Source organism: Peromyscus maniculatus, chromosome 21 (genome assembly GCF_049852395.1).
Source record: "Peromyscus maniculatus bairdii isolate BWxNUB_F1_BW_parent chromosome 21, HU_Pman_BW_mat_3.1, whole genome shotgun sequence".
Lineage (NCBI taxonomy): Eukaryota > Metazoa > Chordata > Mammalia > Rodentia > Cricetidae > Peromyscus > Peromyscus maniculatus.
Genome location: NC_134872.1, coordinates 49,612,885 through 49,631,787, shown reverse-complemented (window position 1 = coordinate 49,631,787; position 18,903 = coordinate 49,612,885). Strand labels below are relative to the sequence as shown.

Sequence of the window (18,903 nt, the reverse complement as noted above, 5' to 3'; positions counted from 1 at the left end):
ACCAATTCCTGCTAGTCTGGCCACCTTGTCCAGGGATCCTCTTCTCTACTTTCTGCATGCTGGAACTAGAGGGGACCAGTCCGTCTGCCTGACTTTTATACAGGTTCTGGGACCTGAACTCTGGCCCTCACTCTTATACCATAAGTGCGTTATCCATGGGGCCATCTCCCCAGTTCCCACCTTCTAAGTGAGCCTCTCTCACTGGCTTGGAGCTAGATTAACTAGGTTGGTTACCCAGTGAGCCCTAGGAATCCACCTGTCTCTGGCTCCCCAGTGCTACAGTTACAAGCATGGATCACCACATCTAGCTTTAAAAAATTATTCTTCTTTTTAAGTGTAGATCAGCAGCTCTCAATCTGTGGGTCGCAACCCTTTGACAAACCTCTGTGTCCAAAAATATTTATATTACAATTCATAACATAAAATTACATTTATGAAGTAACAATACAAGTAATTTTATGGTCGAGGGTCACTCTAACATGAGGGACTGCATTAAAGGGTTGCAACATTGGGAAGGCTGAGAACCACTGATCTAGATGAATGTTTTGCCTGCATGTATGTGCATCATGTTCATGTGTGGTGCTCATGGAAATCAGAACCCCTAAATTTGGAGTTATGGATGACTGCGAGTCACCATGTGGTGCTTGGAACTGAACGGGCTTGATGGTCTGTTAGTGTTAATTGGCAACTTGCCAGAATCTAGAATCACCTGGGAGATGGGCCTCTGGGCATGTCTGTAGAGAAGTATCCTGATTACATTTGTTGAGGTGGGAAGACCTGCCCACTGTGGGTGGCATCATTCCCTGGTTGCCATCTTGGACTGTAGGAATGGAAAAAGGAAAACTGAGCGGTCACATGGGTTGTTTTTTTTTTTTTTTTTTTTTTTCCCCGAACTGTGGTTGTAATACAGTCAGCTGCTTCAAGCTCCTCGCTGCCTCGACTTCCCCACCATGATGGTCTATGCCTGAACTGTGAGCTAAAGTAAACCTTTCCCTCCTTAAGTGGCTTTATTCAGGACAGCTTATCACAGGAACAGGAAAAGAATCTAAGACTCAGCCCCAGAGCAGCTAACTGTACCTGGGTACCCGTAGCGCCTTGTGCCAGAGCAGCAGCTGTACCTGGGTACCCTTTAGAGTGTTGCCCTACAGTAGCCCAGGAGCTCTGGCCAGCTCTAGGCTGCACCCTCTTTGTTTCCGAGACCCCACCCTGTCTCCTGGCCAAGAATACTCAAGAACTCTTGGCACAGAAGGATGCTCCCTGCTGCCCAGCGGAGATGACCACTTCATGGAGAGTGGAGAGAGGAAGGCGGAGGAGAGCGAAAAGAAAGGTCCTCTTTCAGGCTCAAGACGCTGTGGAGTAGCAGGCCAGCGGCCTGCCAGGAGCTGACTCACCGGCATGGGACAGGTGCACTCCGGCTAGCAGACAATAGACGCCTGTTGCAAACAGACTGACCACCGGATTCAGGCAGAGACTGGTCCCCCAGGGGAGCATTGGAGTTGGGGGTGGAAGGAGAGGGCCTGAGCTGGAAGCTGTCATCCTTTTGCCTTTGCTGGGCCTGGCTCAGTGCACACTGTAGCCATGTGATTTCATGGCTGGGGAGACAGACACACAGAACCAGAGAACCGGGCGGCCTCTCATGTGACCCTTGCTCTCCATCATCTCAATTGTCCCTGCTTTCAGCATGCTGTGTCCCTAGGGGAGGGACACATCTTTTCAGAGCTTCATTTGACCTCTCATGAGCCCTTCACCTGCACCCTCTCATTAATAACCTTCGCTGGCCCCTGATAGGGACCATCATCGCTTCCGCTCACAGGTAAGCAAACTGAGACACAGTCGACCCGAAACTACAGCCAAAGCTCAGGCTTCAAAGCCAATCCCTGCCCCACAAAACCACTCAAAACTGCCCTGCCCGGCAGGCTGGCGCTGGCACAGCCAGCTTTCTGGAGCCTTCAAGTGGGCATTGGTGTGGGATGGTCAGGAAGCGTCTTGGTTGGGGAGGGATGGGCAGGCAGGGAGGTGAGTGGGGCTGAAGGATGAGACTCCTTCAGCGAACTGAGGTGGGGGTGGAAAGGCTGGGTGCCAGGCTGTCCAGGCATGGCTCCACCCATCACTGGTTGTTGGAATGTGGGCAAATTTCACAGATATCCTTAGGAGCTCCATTTTTCCATCTATAAGATGGGAATGAAAGCACCAGCCTTATGGACTGTCAAATACTAACATGTATAGCTAAAATTTTTCTGGTTCTATTCAGCTCCTGCGGCCCTGTGGCCGGCCACTTGGACCCAAGTAAACACACAGAGACTTATATTACTTATAAACTGTATGGCCGTGGCAGGCCTCTTGCTCTCTGTTCTTATATCTTAAATTAACCCATTTCTATTAATCTATAAGTTGCCACGTGGCTTGTGTGGCTTACCGGTACTTTTACATCTTCTTCCTCTGTGTCTGGCTGGCAACTCCTGACTCAGCCTTCCTGTTCCCAGAATTCTCTTCTCTGCTTGTCCCGCCTACACTTCCTGCCTGGCTACTGGCCAATCAGCATTTTATTTATCAACCAATCAGAGCAACACATTCACAGCACACAGAACGTATCCACAGCAAACATGTCTTTTGTGAAGTGGTTTGCAAAGACTACTTGGTCCCTCACCCTCACCCAACTCCTCACTGAGGTCTCACTTCTTATCTCTCTCAGATGCTTCCTCAGCTCCTGCTCTGAGTTCCCACTCTGAGGGCCCAACTCCTTTGCTCACTTCTTTCATGAAGTCCCAACACAGCCTGTATCCCCTAACAGCTTTCCCCTGGGACCCCCAGCCCAGGTTCCCACCAAACTCTCTTTCTGCCTCACGTGACCCAGAATTTAGCATCTGAGACGTGAGTTCAAGGCCCCACTCTAGCTGACTCAGCATCCAACCCCCACTGACCTTTTCTCTATGTCTGGAGCCCAGAAAGTTCCAGCCTGTGCCTGCACTTGCAGGGAAGGAGGTGGCTAGGACCAGGCAGCGGAGATACATGCCCCCCTATCCCATGGCCCACCCCCTTCTCTTCTGGCTCAATGTCTCCTGGGGTTCTTGACCTGCAAGGGTTTGTGTGTTGAAGTCTCAATAAGGCCTCAGATTAGCCTGTGTGCCCTGCATGTACCCGGGGACTGACATGGTGAGGGCCCAGTGGGGACCAGTCCTTTCCAGATCTTCAGCTGTCCAGGCCATGGCTGATGAACCCGTTAGCTGTGAGGAAAGCAGGTCTGCTCCCAGGACTCTGGGCTGTCTCTTCCAAGAACAACAGGGGCTTCATGTAAGTAGGACAGTCAAAAGGCCAGGGCCACAGGATGCCCTGCAGAAGGAATCTTCCTACCTGCCATGTCAAGGGAGGAGGCGGGGGGGGGGGGGGGCACAGGCCTGGGACCCACTGCCTCACCCAGCCTTCTGTGGATGGGCCCAGCCACAGCCCAAGCCACTGCTCACGCTAGGCCATGGCCGCCATTGCTGTTCTTTTTACTGCTTCTCCCATGCCCTGAACCTCTGTGTTGGGAAATTTTCTCTGTGAACTCATACTGCCAGCCCCAGCTTCAGGGTGGGAAAAACTCGAATCTAGGGCCCTGAAACCTAATCTTTTCAAATACTATACTCAGGCAAATAATTCTAACTCACCAAGGTCTGGTCCACCCGGATGTCTGGGGAGATGGTGAAGGTTAGCCAAGGAAATCGGTGTTCTCTGTGACCTATGCTACTGCTGTCTCGGCTAGGGTGCAGGTTCCCAGGCTGACTCCTAGTGAGTGCAGGCTGTGAAGACAGCGCTTGGTGCCCCTCACTAGCTTACCGCTCCGGTACCCTCCCCGAGTCACCCAGGGCGGAGGGGCACAGGCAGGGACAGATCCATTCAAGAGGAGCACTGGGTGTCTCTCTAGAGCACAGCAATGGCGTGGTTGGCAGGCAGCGTCCTCACTGAGGCACCGTCTCCAGGAGCCTGGCAGCATCGGCCTTGTGAATTCTCAAGTGCCTTCCTTGATGGAGAAAAGTTAGAGTGATCTCTCCGACCGAGTTCAGATTCCCTAAACTCATGTAAAAAAGACAGGTGTATGCATGCACTCGTGTGTGTGTGTGTGTGTGTGTGTGTGTGTGTGTGTGTGTGTGTGTGAAACAAGTGAATTCTTGATGCTCGTTGACCAGCTTAGTCTAGCTGAACTGGTGATATTCCAGTTAAGTGAAAGACGCCTGTTTCAAAATAAATGTGGATAGCTATTGAGGAAAGATACCCAGTGTCAACCTTGGACATCACACACGTGTGCACTCTTACACACTTGCACACACACAATACCACACACACACACACACACACACACACACACACACACACACACATAAAGGCGTGAAAGGTAGGGTGGGGGAATGTAGGTCACCTGGGCCCCTGGAAAAGGGCATCCCTCAGGCCAGCTGGTTGCTGCACTGGGCCACCCAAGTCCAGAGTGGGGCTGGCTCTCATTAGCTTCTGGGCCTTGAGGAAACCAAAGCTTGAGGCTAGCCAGCGGCCTTGTGGTTTTGGAAAGAAGAGGCCCAGTTCCCCAGTTCCAAGGATCTCAACATTCACAAGCCTGTAGGGGTATGTACACACACACACACACACACACACACACACACACACACACACACACAGTCTGTGCTCAGGATTTCAGGCCTATGAGAGGGTCCTGAGCTCAGGGGCTTCTTAGAGCCTCAGGGCCAGAGAGGTAGGGAGGTACCAGCCTTAGGCGGCCTCCCCCTGGACAATGGCTGCTCCTCCCTGCTCGGACCCTTCCTCATAGGCTGTTGGACAAGGGGACAAAGGAGGAGACAGCTCTGACCTGACTCTGAAAAGATCCCTCTTTTCCCACCTGCAACCGAGGAGACTCCAGGCCAGTGTGGGAAGTGCCTGAGCTCTGAGAGGTGAAGCACCCTCTACCCTGTCCCAGCCCTCACACGCCCAGTGAATTCCTGGATGCATGACCAAGGGGCATATCTTGCCAAAGCTAAGGTTCTTGCTGGGTGACCAGTCAGGCACAAGCCAGGCCTGGCCTCTTCAGAACTGAAGGTGCCTCCCTCCATGGCTAATCTGAGGCTGGCTCCGTAGTGGTGTTTTAACACAGGCTTGGTGCAGCTGCGGCTGAGTCCTCACGCCCTGAACCAAGAAGTAAGGGCAGCAGGGCCTTCAGATCTTGGACACAGACTTGGTCACCTGGCCCTGCCTTTGTGGGGAATGAGATGGCTTGGTCTAGGGACAGGCCATCCCATCCTGGCTTTTCTTTCCTCTCTTGTACTTTGAAACATAAAGCACTACCAGCTACAACCCGCTGTGTAGCCTTCGGGAAGGTGGGGGCCATGCCATAACACTGTACACCCCAGCCAGCCCAGGTACAAAGCAGGTGCTGGTGCACACTGAGTGTGCAATGCTGGCACACACTGAGTGTGCAATGCTGGGTACACACTGAGTGTGCAATGCTGGCACATACTGAGTGTGCAATGCTGGCACACACTGAGTGTGCAATGCTGGTATACACTGAGTGTGCAATGCTGGGTACACACTGAGTGTGCAATGCTGGTACACACTGAGTGTGCAATGCTGGGTACACACTGAGTGTGCAATGCTGGTACACACTGACTGTATAAAGCTGGTACACACTGAGTGTGCAATGCTGGTACACACTGAGTGTGCAATGCTGGGTACACACTGAGTATGCAATGCTGGTACATACTGACTGTGCAAAGCTGGCACATACTGAGTGTGCAATGCTGGCACACACTGAGTGTGCAATGCTGGTGTACACTGAGTGTGCAATGCTGGTACACACTGAGTGTGCAAACGGACTGCTTTTGTTTCTAGATCCTCTCTTGTTGTGTGTTCAGTGGGCTCCTCTTTTCTTAGGGTGAGCATAATGACCTTCCAGCACATAAACCACCACGTAACCACTGAGATGAGGTCAAGACCTCACCATCTTCACTGGACCTCAAAGAAAATGAGGCCTGAGGCCTCCTGGCAGGGGGCTTGCCTGACTGGAGACAGACTTCCTCCAAGGGGTCTAGAGAGGCTGCAGGGATCAGTGGCTCTCCACGGTGTGTGGTCATTACAGTTGACCCCTTGCCCCGGGATCTCTGCCTCTGTCACTCAGGCGGCTCTTACACCTTGCCCTCCTCCTGGTCAGAGAGCGAAGAGCTCAAAGAACCCAGCTCCGGGCCATTCCATGATGCTGCTGAAGAGACTTCGGCCACCTGCTGGAGTCTGGGAGACACCGGTGGCCACAAAGACAGGCCCTGGGCAGCCGTCTACTACTTAGGTGAACTGGGCATGCTGTGCCAGAATCCACACCACCTCCCTCAGAAATGGCTGACTCAGCTCTGGGTTGGCGGCAGGACTGGCCAAGGGTCATCACAGAGTAAGGAGCAGAGGGTGTGTGGAGAAATATCCCAGACTCCAGGCTGAAGGGAGGCAGCTTTGGGCTTAAGAGTTCAGCCTCTGGCCCACACTCTAAGGGTTTCTTCTCAAGGCCGGCTTTCATCAGCTGAGACCTCAGGCGAGTTACTTCAGACCTTGGTGCCTGGCCCTGTCCTCTGTGAAGTAGGATAATAGCCCTACCCAGGAGAGCTGTTCCGAGGGTTAGATGAGATATGCCACGTAAAACAGTCAGAATAGTGCCTGGCACACAGTAAACCCTCAGAGGTCGTTAGACGTTATTGCCGTGGGCTGGCCAGCAGATAGGAAACTGAAGCTCACCCTAAAAGGCTTTAATTGACTGTTGACATTCTGTTTCCTCCACTGGTCTCTGAGACTCCAAAGCCCTTTATCTCTTACGCCTGGTGCATCTCAGGGCCTCAAAAGCATGTGTTGAAAGAATGAACGAGTGAAGGAGTGAAGTGGAGAGGAGAGGACGCATCAGGGGAATCTTCTAGAAGGAGGCAGCACTTAGGGAAAAGTCCCACAGGGTAGGGTAGGGGAGAATGGCTGAGGTCAAGGCTGGGAGGCCTCTCCAGGGTGAGGCCCCTGAGGGGGAAGCTGTGCCAGGCCTGAGGTGGGCACAGGGTGGGAGAAGACGGGAGGAGCAGACCGACCGAGCAGCTGGGGCCTCAACGGAGCATGGATGACCGAGTCCACTGGTCCATCACAAGAGTCACATCAGAGGAGGGCTGTCCGGTGGGTGCAGACTGGCGGGAAAGGCAGGGGCCGGGCCCTGTGGCTTGTGGGCTGTTTATGGAGCCCGGTGTTTGTTACTGGGAGAGGAGCCAGCCTCTCGCACAGGCCCCTCAGCCGGTGAGGAGACAAGTGCTGGAGATAAGGGGATTTTAAACAAATAAGCTATCCTCCAGGAGCTTAAAAGAGAAGGGACTGTGAGCTTCCTCTCTCTCTTCTCTTTCTTCCTGTTCTTTCCAGCTCCTCCTCCCCAGAGCCTTTCCTTCTTCCTCTATCCCCGGTCACCCCTTTCCTTCCATCCCCATCCCCCTCTTTCTCCTTTCCTTCCTTCTAAATTTTACCTTTCTGAACTTGTCCTTCAGATTAAGTGTGTATGTGTGTGAGTGTGTGTGTGCGCATGCACAAGGGTAGGAAAGCCCCCCCCCCCCTTCATCAAGGTGTTACCCTGGGCTGGTAACCTAGAATCTACGGAAGATTTGTGACTTAATGATCCCCAAGGTCATCCTGCCCGCTCTTCCTCAGAGCCCAACCGACACATCCTCAGGAGACCCAGTCGAGGAGGACATGCTAGGTCCTCAGGGAACCCAAGTGTCAGGGCAATATGGCTTGTCTTCAGGATCCCCAGGCTGCAGGAGACACAACCCTTCTTCAAGGAGCCCCAGTCGGAGGTAGAAAGAAGATAAACACACCACAGACGGCAATATCGTTTTGCTCTTGGAGCTGGTGCAGCAGTATGCAGAGTGGACCCTGGGATCTGTATCCACAGGGATGAGAATATGTGGGAAGCTGTCAGGTAATAGACCGTGGGCTGGCATCCCAGAGCCCACACAATTTCCAGATATGCATCCCCCTCCATCCCTGTCTGACTAACAGGGAGGACCACTGGGGTCCGTTTTTCCCATGAAGTCTGGGCAGGAGAAGCAAGATGCTGGGTGAGGCCTGTCGAATGGCTCTCTGGAATCTGGCGAGTGAGTGACCATGGGAGATAAACCATTTTCCTTGGATAAGGGATGCTCAAGCCACCTCATTTAGTAAGGACCTGTGGATGATAAACTGAGATGTCTCCCACAGAGCAGGGCCTGTGTGTGGAGGGGATATGGGAGGAGGGCAGGACCCAGAACTTTTCAGCCAGGAGTCAGGGCTGGCCAGGTGAGAGGCTTTGAAATGCCACTGGCTCCCTGTCACTCCCACCGGGTGACTCTTGCTGGTCATGGACTGAGGGGGGGCTGCTCCCCAACCCCAGCACATGCTCACAGTCCTGACCAGCATCAAATAAGCAGGAATCCCTTGTGGAAGTTGCCAGGGCCCAGAGGAGAGGAAGGAGAACATGTGTTCGCCATGGCAGGGTAGCTGCTCTGTTTCTCTGACAAGAAGGTCATCTCTGGGAACCAGATGGTGAGCTTAGGTTGTCAACATGCATTTGCAAACGCCACCACTGAGAAGACCCTGGTGGCAGAGAAGGAGAAATTGAGGGACTCGGAGCCGATGGAGAAGGGAGCATTTGCCTAAGGCGGCACAGTATCGAGCATTCCTGCAAGGCCTGCCTCCGTTCCTGCGACTACTTGTAAGCATAGAGGGCGCCTATGAGATGTGCGGCCGCAGGCTTAGCGGCTGGAGTCAGGCCCTGGAAGGAGTCCCAAGCCCAGCCTTGTCCAGGCCCCCAACTCTCTGGTCAGCAAAAGCAACCCACATGGGATGGCCCCTAGACTTGCAGGCGACGTTCACTCATCACTCCATTAGCTGCTCTCCCGCTGACAGTCCCCAGGCGGCTCTCATTCTGGCCAGTGAAAGCGTCCAGGATGATGAGTCTTCAGGGACGCCGAGCTCCCTCACGCCAATTTACGCAGAGCCGAGAGAGGTGAGCAGATCAACAATCAGGAAAACAATGGCCAGCCACCACCAGGCAATGCCACAGAGGCACAATGGGAGATTCTTAAGCTGGATGTGGATCCCATGGGGACTGCCTTTCCAGAAGAAGAAGCGAAATTCGTGGGGAAGGAGGGAAGTGACATCAATCAAAATGCCTGAAATGAATATGGATCAGATCATACTTTATGCAAACACATGTAAATAGACATGTAAATCTACCCCAGGGTGGGGCAGATGTGGAAGTCACGGTTCCAGAAAGTCTTCACAATGAAGCCCTCTGTTCTAAAGAATCATTTCCAAAGTTCCACGCGTATGTCCTTGGATAGAGTATAGGTCCTCCTGCTGTTTCTGAGACCCAACCCTTCCATTCTATCTTTGCCTGCAGTGGTCTGACCCTGGGTAGAACCGGAACACAGAATAACTCAGATGCCAGCCTCCCACTGCAGGCTCCCATCTACCTGATCCAGTCTACAACCTAACATGCCCGCACCTCCTAACCACTACAGACTTCCCACATCTGCTGCTGCCCAGCCCCCACACCTGCAGCCTCTACCACAAGCTCAGCCTGTCCTCGAAAAGGGTTCGAAGAGTGGTCTGCCCATTGGAAAGCCTGCCTTTCCCATAGTCCTCTGGCTATTCCCAGCACCGCCCAGGCCACAGATGCTCAATAACAGACAACCGATGAAATAAGCGAATGACTAAACACACATTCAAAGGCACAGCCGTTTCCCTCCGGGGACCCACAGCACTCTCCCTCTGCTTCCTGTTCACCATTCTCACAGCTGTCTGGGGCTGGACATAAGAGTTCCCACTCATGTCCTCAGCTAGCCTGAACCGGCTGCAGGCAGAGCATGGCTTGGTCATCTCTGTGGTCCTGGCACCTACTGTGGAAAACTTTGGGATGTGGACTGACTCTGTGAACACACACCACCAGGTGTCTGCCCACTTCTGCCGCCTCCAGGGACCATGGGGACGTGGACAATGGTGGGCCCAGGGCCTGGCACACAGCAGGCACTTCAGGCCCAGGAAGGAAAGAGGAAGATCAGGAGGATAATGATGATGCTGGACTCCAGAGGGCTTGGCTCCTAGACAGACAACAGAAGGAAGGAAGAGGGGACAGATGAAGAAGTGAATGAGGGGCCAGGCCTGCGGGAACCCGTTATCTGCTGTGGGGCACTCCTGTCCCCAGCCCAGGTACCCCAGCTCACTCACATCTGTGTTCGGACCTGTGTTCCTTGCCAGATGCCTGGCCTCAGTCCCTTCCCAGGCTCCCTTGCTTGCTCCAGGAGGCCTTGGCTCCTGAGAGCTCTGGGTGGGGTTCTTTTTGTCTTTTTTGCAGCTGGGAGGTCAAGTACAACTTGGGAGGCCACTTGATCCTGAGCCTTCTCCAGCCTCAGTGTCTGAATCTGCAAAATGGGAGATAAAAGGAGACGCTGTGAGGTTCTATTCTGAGTCCTGAAGTGGAGCCAACTGCTTGGTCAGTCTTCTGTGGACAGGGCGGCCTTTCCCTCTCCCCTTGCCGCCATCCCTAGGGTCCCACCGGCTGTCACCAGCAGTTTCTAGGAGCACTGCCCTGCTTTTTAGCAGAAGGACCGGAGATCTCAATCACCAAACAGGAGGAGTCCCGGAGGTAGTTTTGCAGAGGGCCTGAGCTTAAGAGGGAAAAAATCAGGACCACAGAGCCAGAAGAGGAGGTGGCTTGGGAGAATATTGAAATGGAAGATTTGCAAGGGGGAACAGAGTTCAGGATGAAACAAGAGGGCTCAGAGTTGGGCAAGAGAACCTCTCGGTCCCGGGCAGACTGAGAGGGAAGCATGCTCTGGTGACTACAGCTCAGGGAGACTCGGGTGGGGGAGGTCCTTTGAGCTCGCCTTCTTGTAGGCTTTCCAAGTGTTCACCTGGCTCTGTGGCCAGTCAGTCAGCTGATAACCGAGGTGGCGAGCATAGTCAAGTCACTTTGTATGAGAGGAAACGGAGCTCTAAGTGACCATGGGAATGGCCAAAGTTTGCCCAGCAGAGGTGTTGGGGGTGGGGTTGGAGCCAGGCTTCAGTGACTGCCCCTCACTCGGCCTAGGCTCAGCTAGTTTATTTATCATAGTTTATTGATTTATGTGTTCACTTATTTCTGTGGTGTTACTGGGGATGGAGGCCAAGGCTCTCTCATGCTCGGCAAGCGATCCACACCTTCCCACACAGCGCCCGCCGAGTTTTATAGTTTCGCGCTAATTTCTTTGCTCTGCTAAGGAAGATAAGGGAGGTAGAGAATGGGGGATCCTGTGGAACTCTGTGTGGCCCACATCTGTCCCTACAGAAGTGTGGAGGTCCGAGGAGCAGATTCTCTCCCAGGCAGAAGTGGGCTATGGACCGGCAGAAGGGGGCTGGGCCCAAATTGTGCCTGGGCTTCCTTCCATCAGAGGCAGAATCCTCTCTGACTCCATCTGGATGGTCATCCTTTCTCGGTATGGCCAAATTCCCCTCCGTCTCCCCCAACCAGGCCCATCTCTGCCTTACCCCAAGCCCGCAAACAACATGTTGTTGACAATACTCGGGGGCCAAACACTTGATAAGACGGTCCCCACCACACCAGACATCCTGACAGCAGGCAGTGCTCTGCACTGTGATGGCGGATGCTTTGAATACATCATCCTGTCAAACAAGTTTATTATTCTTTCACTCAAGATAAACCACAGCTGCCAACGAGGGGCTGTATAAATTCCAGGCTCAGAAGTGGAGCAGGCCCCTCCTTGTTGAACACTCACACACACATACACCCAAAAATCCTGCTGAGAAAAGCCCCCCCTTCCCCAGTCCTGGCTCCTTGTGGGTCTCTGTTGGGGGGGGGGGGCTCAGTAGCACTATCTCATGGGGTGGTCCCAGGAGCAGCTGTAGACGCCAAGGAACCCAGGGCTTGGGCCTACCCTTGAGCCGCTTCCCTGCCTGGCCAGGCCTGAGCTGACTTCCTCCGGGCCCAGGGAAGCTCTCTCCACAGGAGCCAGCTCTCCTCCCCAGGGGTCAAGCCTGGCCTCTTGACTTTTGGACTTCTGTCTGCTCAGGCTGCAACCCTCGTGGGTGGCCAGAACAGCCATAGGTCACGCCAGGCTTGTGGGGACAAGGCCAGCTTTCAGACTCAAGCGTGGATAGCCAGTCCTCAGGGAATCTGACCCCACGGAGCCTTCAAAAGCAGTCAGCAGGCTGAAGAGATGGGCTTAGTGCCTGCTGGGCAAATGCAAAGACCTGAGTTTGAACTCCAGAACCCACCTGAAAAAGCCAGTCATGGTGGCATGTGCTTGTAGTCTCAGTACTGGAATGGAAGGGACGGGAGGATGGCCGGGGTCACTAGCCAGCTAGCCTAGCTGAATTGGTGTTCCAGGTAAAAAGTGAGACACCACATCTTGAAACACAAGGTGCATGGCACCCAAGATTGCCATCTGCCCTTCACACATATACAGACACATGTGTACACACACAAACACAATGCACCCCCCCCCACACACACACACACATGAACGTGCACACATTCAACACTCAGCGTCTATCCTGGCCTTGGATGGGGGAGTTCCATGAACCTCACCCCCACCCCCCGGAGCAAAATCCTTGTGCCCAGAGTTCAAACCTGGTTCTTTGCTCTGGGAATCACATGGGCTCTGCTTCCGTCTTGCCTTGTGATACAATAGGGCTCAGAATGAACAATAAAACAAAAGGCTGGGCACTGCAAATGACAAGCCCCTGGGTGACCCCAAAATGCATTGGAGGTGACTTGAGGTTGGATAACAGACCTGGACTTCTCTCTCCAATCTTTTTTTTTCCTTATCTGTTAGGGAGGGAGGGTGGTTTCTCGCTTGCAGAACAGTCACAGAGCCTGTCAAAAACTTGGCCCCCTGTCTCGGTTCACTCGCCCTGCTCTGTTTGGTTAAAGGCATTTGCCATTACTCTTAGCCCAGGTTTGTTTATACCGCCCTCCCCGAGGAAGAGACTTCCATGGCCTTAGCTCCTAAGACAGTGCCAAGCCCTCAATACATAACATTGGTTGGATGAAAATAAGGCATTACAAAGTGTGCCAAACACACAGTAGCCACCCAATACGTGTATTTGTTGTTTGTTGTGGAATATTAGTTGAAGATGTGTTACATTTGTCTAACTCTGTGAAGCTGTGTTACTGTGACTGTCTAAATCACCTGATTGGTCTCATAAACAACTGAAGGGCCAATGGCTGTGCAGGAGAGAGAAATAGGCGGGGCTAGCAGGTAGAGAGACTAAATAGGAGAAATCTGGGAAGAGGAGGTCAGAGGAGTGGGGGAAAAGGAGGGGAGGAGGACTCTAGGGGCCAGCCACATAGCCAGACAGAGAATAAGAAGGAAAGGAAAGATATACAGAAATAGAAAAAGGTAAAAGCCTAGAGGCAAAAGGTAGATGGGGTCATTTAAGTTAAGAAAAACTGGCTAGAAACAAGCCCAAGCTAAGACCGGGCATTCGTTTGTAAGAATAAGCCTCCGTGTATTTATTTGGGAGTTGGGTGTCAGCCCCCCCCCAAAAGAGCCAAAGAGTAAAGAGCAAAAGCAACCAACAATAGCTGCTGTCACTCCTGTCTCTGTGTGTACATATGTGGACCAAACCTGAGAGGCTGGTGAGATGGGTCAGCAGGAAAAGGTGCTTGCAGCCAAGATCCTTGCTCTCTGGGTTGAGCGCATATCTTACAGACTGCGGGCCCACCTGTCTCTGAGCCTGGTTTCCTGCCCACCCAACAGGAAGGCCCACGCCTGGTGTGCACTCTGCTTGCTGAGAAGGGAACCCAGCAGCCAGAGCTGCTGTTATTGTGGAACTCCACTCGCAAGCAGACTGACCCAAGGCCAGATGCCTGGGTGACGTCACAATTTAGGGATCTCATGTCATCCTGACCCAGCAGAAGAGTGGTCACCTGCTCCATGATATGGGCCCAAGGGCAGCCACCTCATTAATGATGGCAGGGCAGGGAGAACTCCCCGCAGGTACAGCGACACCTCCAGATGTCCCTCACTGTCTCTTCTTCCTCATCCCCCTTTTGCTGGCCAATGTTGATGGAGCCTGCTGCCCACAGAGAGTTTGCTGATTGTCCTGGTCCAGCAAGCCAGGAGGGCAGGTCCCTCTGCCTCTCTGGATCCTAGGGTTCTGCCCACTTGGAGGTCAGCCCATACTGGAAATCTGCTTCGGCAACATCCCAGGCAAAGGCCTCCGAGGAGCCTGGAGTATCTTGTAAGTGTCCAGAGCGGCTGAGACTGGAACCTGTGTCCCAGCCCCCCCCCTTCCCTCAATGGGAACTCAGATGACACAAATAAATGAATAGGTCAATGAATAAGCTATTTCTATTTTATCCCCTCCCCCCAGCCTCTGGCTCCTCCCCCAAGGAGTTCAGGGGGGGCTCAGAGACATGGTACAGGCAGAATGGGAAGACAGAACTGTCCCCAAGTTTGTGGAGGAGTAGGGCACAGACCAGAGGAGGGCCTGTAGCAGAAGGTGATGCTGGCGTGGGGTTCTAAAGGCTGAACCTGAATTGACCACAGAGACAGGCAATGGACAGTTGGAACAGCGTACAGAGGGGCAACGTAACTTGGGGTGTGCTGGGTGGGACTGGACCAGCTGATTCAGGGTAGCTGGAGGGACAGTGGAGAGCAGTGGTTGGGAAGGAAGGCATCCATGGGCTCTAACAGTTTGGGAACCCCGCTAACACGCGGCACTACAGAGCTGGCATTTCTACGCCTTTAAGTGGGGACATAGTGTGATCAGACTCAATATTTAGCAGGGTGTCTAATAAAGAGATAGGAGGCCTCTGCAGAAATGGAGGGGACAGCCAGGGCTGGGGTCCAAGAGAGGGTAGCGCCGACTGAGATGGTCGCCCACTCCCCGACCCTTACCGGTGTCCCATCTCCTCACTTTGAGGAAACCGGGGCCCACAGAGGTTGGAGACCTGGGAGTGACTGAGGGTGGCTGGCGGCTCGGGCCAGCTGCCTTCCCTCTCCTACACCCTGCACGCAGAACGGCACTCACACAGCCAAGCTGTGTTCAAAGAAAGTTTGCTACTGGGCAATTGCCTCAGCTCTGTGGTTTTCCGTTCAAGAGGGAGCCGAGTTCATTGAACTTTAGGGCAGCCGTTTCCTTGTCTTTCCTCCGTAGCAATAATCCAGTTAATGGGATTATTTCCTGCACACAGGAATGGGGCTGCTAAGAAAACACTGTGGAGTAAAGGCTGTTTGCAGAGGCCAGGTTGAAAGGCAAGCTCACACCAGGAGGAAGAACAGGGTGTGTCTCCACACGGGCGAAGGTGGAGTGATGCCATCCACACCTCAGTTTGCCTTTCCTGTGCCTTCACCTCCGCCTCACTAGGCTCTGATTCACAGATTTTGCAGGGCTACTAGCCCAGTTCCCTGGCCTCCCAGGCTAACTGGCTGCCTAGGCCCAGCGGGATTTGTTCAAGTTTGCATGGGTCACCTATCCTTGTAAATGGGGACAGAGATCCAAAAAGGGGGTGGATGGATGGGTAGTTTGTCTTAGGTTACACAGCCAGTTGTGATGAGGCCTGTTGGTGAAACTGAGGCACAGGAATGGGAAATTACTGACCATGGTCATTTAGCCAGCAGGTAGATTGAAGTGGGGAAAACTGAGGTCTGGAGAGGTGAAATGCTTTGCCTGTACACCACCCGTTCAGAAGTGGTAAAATTCAGGATGGGTCCTAGGAGGGGGCTCGTCTGTCACTGGACCTGAGCTCCCACAACCAAACCCTTCCCCTCACCTCTTCTAAGAAAGAAGCTACCGTGGGTCACCCCCTGTTTGCTGAGTCTCAATAACCCCGAACTGGTGGCCCCCGCCCCTCTGCTCAGCCCCTTTAGATCTTATCACTCAGCTCCCAGAGAAAGCTCCTCACCTGGTGTCCATCCCCGAGACCCAGCGTGTGCACAGGTGCATGGGTGGGTGGAGCCAGAGGACATTCCAGGAGACAGGAGACAATGGCAGGGCTGAGGGCCATCCTCTTTCACACCTCCTGATTCCCCCAGTTAGTAAATCATTCTCCCGGGCTGCACAAAGCAGCCATTGAGCAGGTGTAGTCCGTGCCCCGCCCCCGCCTCCCATCCCCCGTCCTGTGCCACGGATAGGTAGAGGCTACTCAGGTCGCTGAGTGTCCGGGTGGCAGGTCCTGAGTTCTCTGCCCTCCCCTCTGGCATGGGGATCAGGTTACCCCATCTAATCCCTGCCCCTCCATCCACCCTCTTTGTGCCCATTGTAATTTATAATGGAGGCATGATGCAACCTGCTAATTACATTGCTGGATTTCCAACACATCCCTGCTCCTCTGACTCAGGCAGCGGGCAGGAGGAGCAGCCGGCTCTGCTTTGTGGCTTATCAGGACCGGGCTATTCAGCTCACACCCGACCCGCCTCCCCCAGCCTACGTCTTTGTTAACCAGAGCTTGTCTCACCACCCGCTTTCCATTTCTCCGGAATTTTTTTTTAACGGCTCTTTTTTATGAGCCGCTCCATCTTGTTAGCTAATGAATGACTGTGGGCCAGCGATGAAGATTGCTTTGTGCCTCTATTAAATGTTACATGATCGCAATTATAAGTTAACAAGGGATAGCTAATAAAAAAAAAAAGATAATCTATTTTGCGGCCTGGGGCAGACATGCGACTCACTGCCTGGTTCTCGGGCTGAATAATTCAGAGCCTTGGGGACCACAGGCTGGACAGGCCATCAAAGCCAGGGAAGGAAGGAAGGATGGCCATTCCGGGCCTGTCAGCGGCATGGCAGGCAGGCAGGAGAGCAACGATGTTACCTCCAAAGCTCAAAGGCAACCCCCACCAGGGCACCCAGGCCCCTACAGGCAGGTGTCTGGCTTACCGCAGTTGCTTCCCAGCAGCCCTTGGTGTCCATCATTGCCCTGTATCCCTGCTCCACAGTGAGGCAGAGTGGTCTTTGAAAGATAGATGGGGGAGGGGCGTCACACCACCGCGGCCCTTTGGTGGGCACCGGACCTCTCTTTACCGCTGAGCCCCCTTATTAAACGTTGTGCTTTCGAAGAGCCTTTCCAGGTCACAGCTGCCCTCTCTAAACCTTGCTCAGACCGGACTGGGAGCAGCTTGGTGACACAGAGGAATGTGAATGCAGCAAGAAGGAAGGAAGGAAGGAAGGAAGGAAGGAAGGAAGGAAGGAAGGAAGGAAGGAAGGAAGGAAGGAAGGAAGGAAGGAAGGAAGGAAGCTCCGTGGACCGGCAGGATGGCTCCCCGCCCCCCCGCCCCGCCCCCAAGCCCTGGGGACTTGAGTTTGCTCCCCAGTTCCCATAGAGGAAGGAGAGAACTGACTTCTAAAAGTCGTCCTCCGACCACCACCATTTAAAAATGAGGCTCTGGGGGTCCCAGAGTAGGCCTAGACTTCCCCATTTTCACGCGTACGCCAGCATCCCATGTAGACTGTAATTCAGTGTCCTACCCTTCTGCTGGCAGCCACTGGGCCGCGCTAAGGCTGTGCACTCCGGGAGGGGCAGCTGCTCATCGCTGCATGGCTTTCCGTGGGCACCCGGGAAACACTCCATCAAGAAGTGCCTGAACCTGAACTTGGGATGCAGCTCAGTGGGTAGACTGCTTACCTAGCATGCTGAGGACCACACTCAGCCATCAGCTAAACCTGCCAATCCCAGCACTAGGAAGCTGGAAGCAGGAGAACAGTAGGTCCAAAGCCACCCTCAATACATAATGCTTTAAGCCTGAGCCACATGAGACACTGTCTTTTAAGGAAAGTTGCTTAAATTAAATATTCTCCAGGTACCAAGGGGTATTGGGCTTATTACTAGGTGCCTCTCATTTGCTACTTGCTATATTTATCCATCTTCTGTTGCTATAACAAAAATACCTAGGGCGGGGCGCAAAGGTACTTTATACAGAAAAGAAGTTAATTTATAGAAGCTCACAGTTCCGGAGGCTCAAAACACCTGATTGGCTTTGGGAAGGGGCTCACGGTAGATGGTAGCCTGTTGGTGGGCAGTGATGCACATAGAAGAGGTCACACAGAGGTCAGAGAGACTCAGGGAGCAGGCTAGCTCTTTTAAACTGTCTCTTCTTGGTGTGAACTGACTTCCTGAGACCAGCATTAATCCTTTCTGGGACTAGTGACAATATTCAAATTATCGGACCCGACATCTTCCCATCAATGTGGCCGAGGAGACATTTGACTCTCCATTTGAAAGCAGAGGCAACTGGGTTTCTGAGAGCTAAAGCCTATCAGTGTTGGGGTGGACCAGTCTACCCCTGGGCTCTGAACCAACCGCTGAGGCAGGTTGAGAGCTGTGTCCAGGTTTCAGTGTCCTGGCTGTGGTAGGCAGGCAACCACAGGCTGGGTGACAGAGGACCGCCACTGGAGCGCACCGCCGAAGGGCATCTTCACATGCTGTGGCAGAGCTGTGGGCACCAGGAAACCACAGCTACCCACATCTGGGTGGTCTGGAGCAGCCCTGAGCAGGAGGCTGAGTTAGAAGGCTGAGGGCCATACAAGAGTGTGCAGGAAGCCAGACTGGGGGAGGTCTGTACCGATCCTACCCCGAGAAAGCCTCAGCCAGTGGCAGGACTGACTACATAATTTGCAGAAAGAAAAGAGAAAGACAAAAGCAAACAACAAAGCAAAATTAAGAATTTTAAGCAGGCAACAGCTGGGCCTTAGACCGAAAGTGGTCCCTTCAGACCTCATTTCTAGGTCAGTCCAGGCCAGTGGGTCATTTGCCCACCTCCTGCCTCAGGAGTCTGTGGCAGGTGCTTCCATGTAAAGATCTGGTCCCTTGTTGCCTAGTAGGACCCATGTAACTCAGTGTGAGGTAAGACTGGCTAGCCCAGGGGCTGGGCATCTGGAAGTCTCCTGCTGTGG

The 18,903-nt window shown here is 53.4% G+C and overlaps 1 long non-coding RNA gene across 1 annotated transcript; it reads right to left on the bottom strand.

The window, feature by feature from the left end:
- Window positions 1-9,200: 9,200 nt before the first annotated feature.
- On the bottom strand, window positions 9,201-17,246 carry LOC121824690 (uncharacterized). The gene is made up of 3 exons (XR_006066619.2): window positions 16,891-17,246; window positions 10,237-10,430; window positions 9,201-10,109 (listed from the first exon to the last, which is right to left on the bottom strand). It is a non-coding gene; the product is annotated as an uncharacterized LOC121824690 (long non-coding RNA).
- Window positions 17,247-18,903: the final 1,657 nt, after the last annotated feature.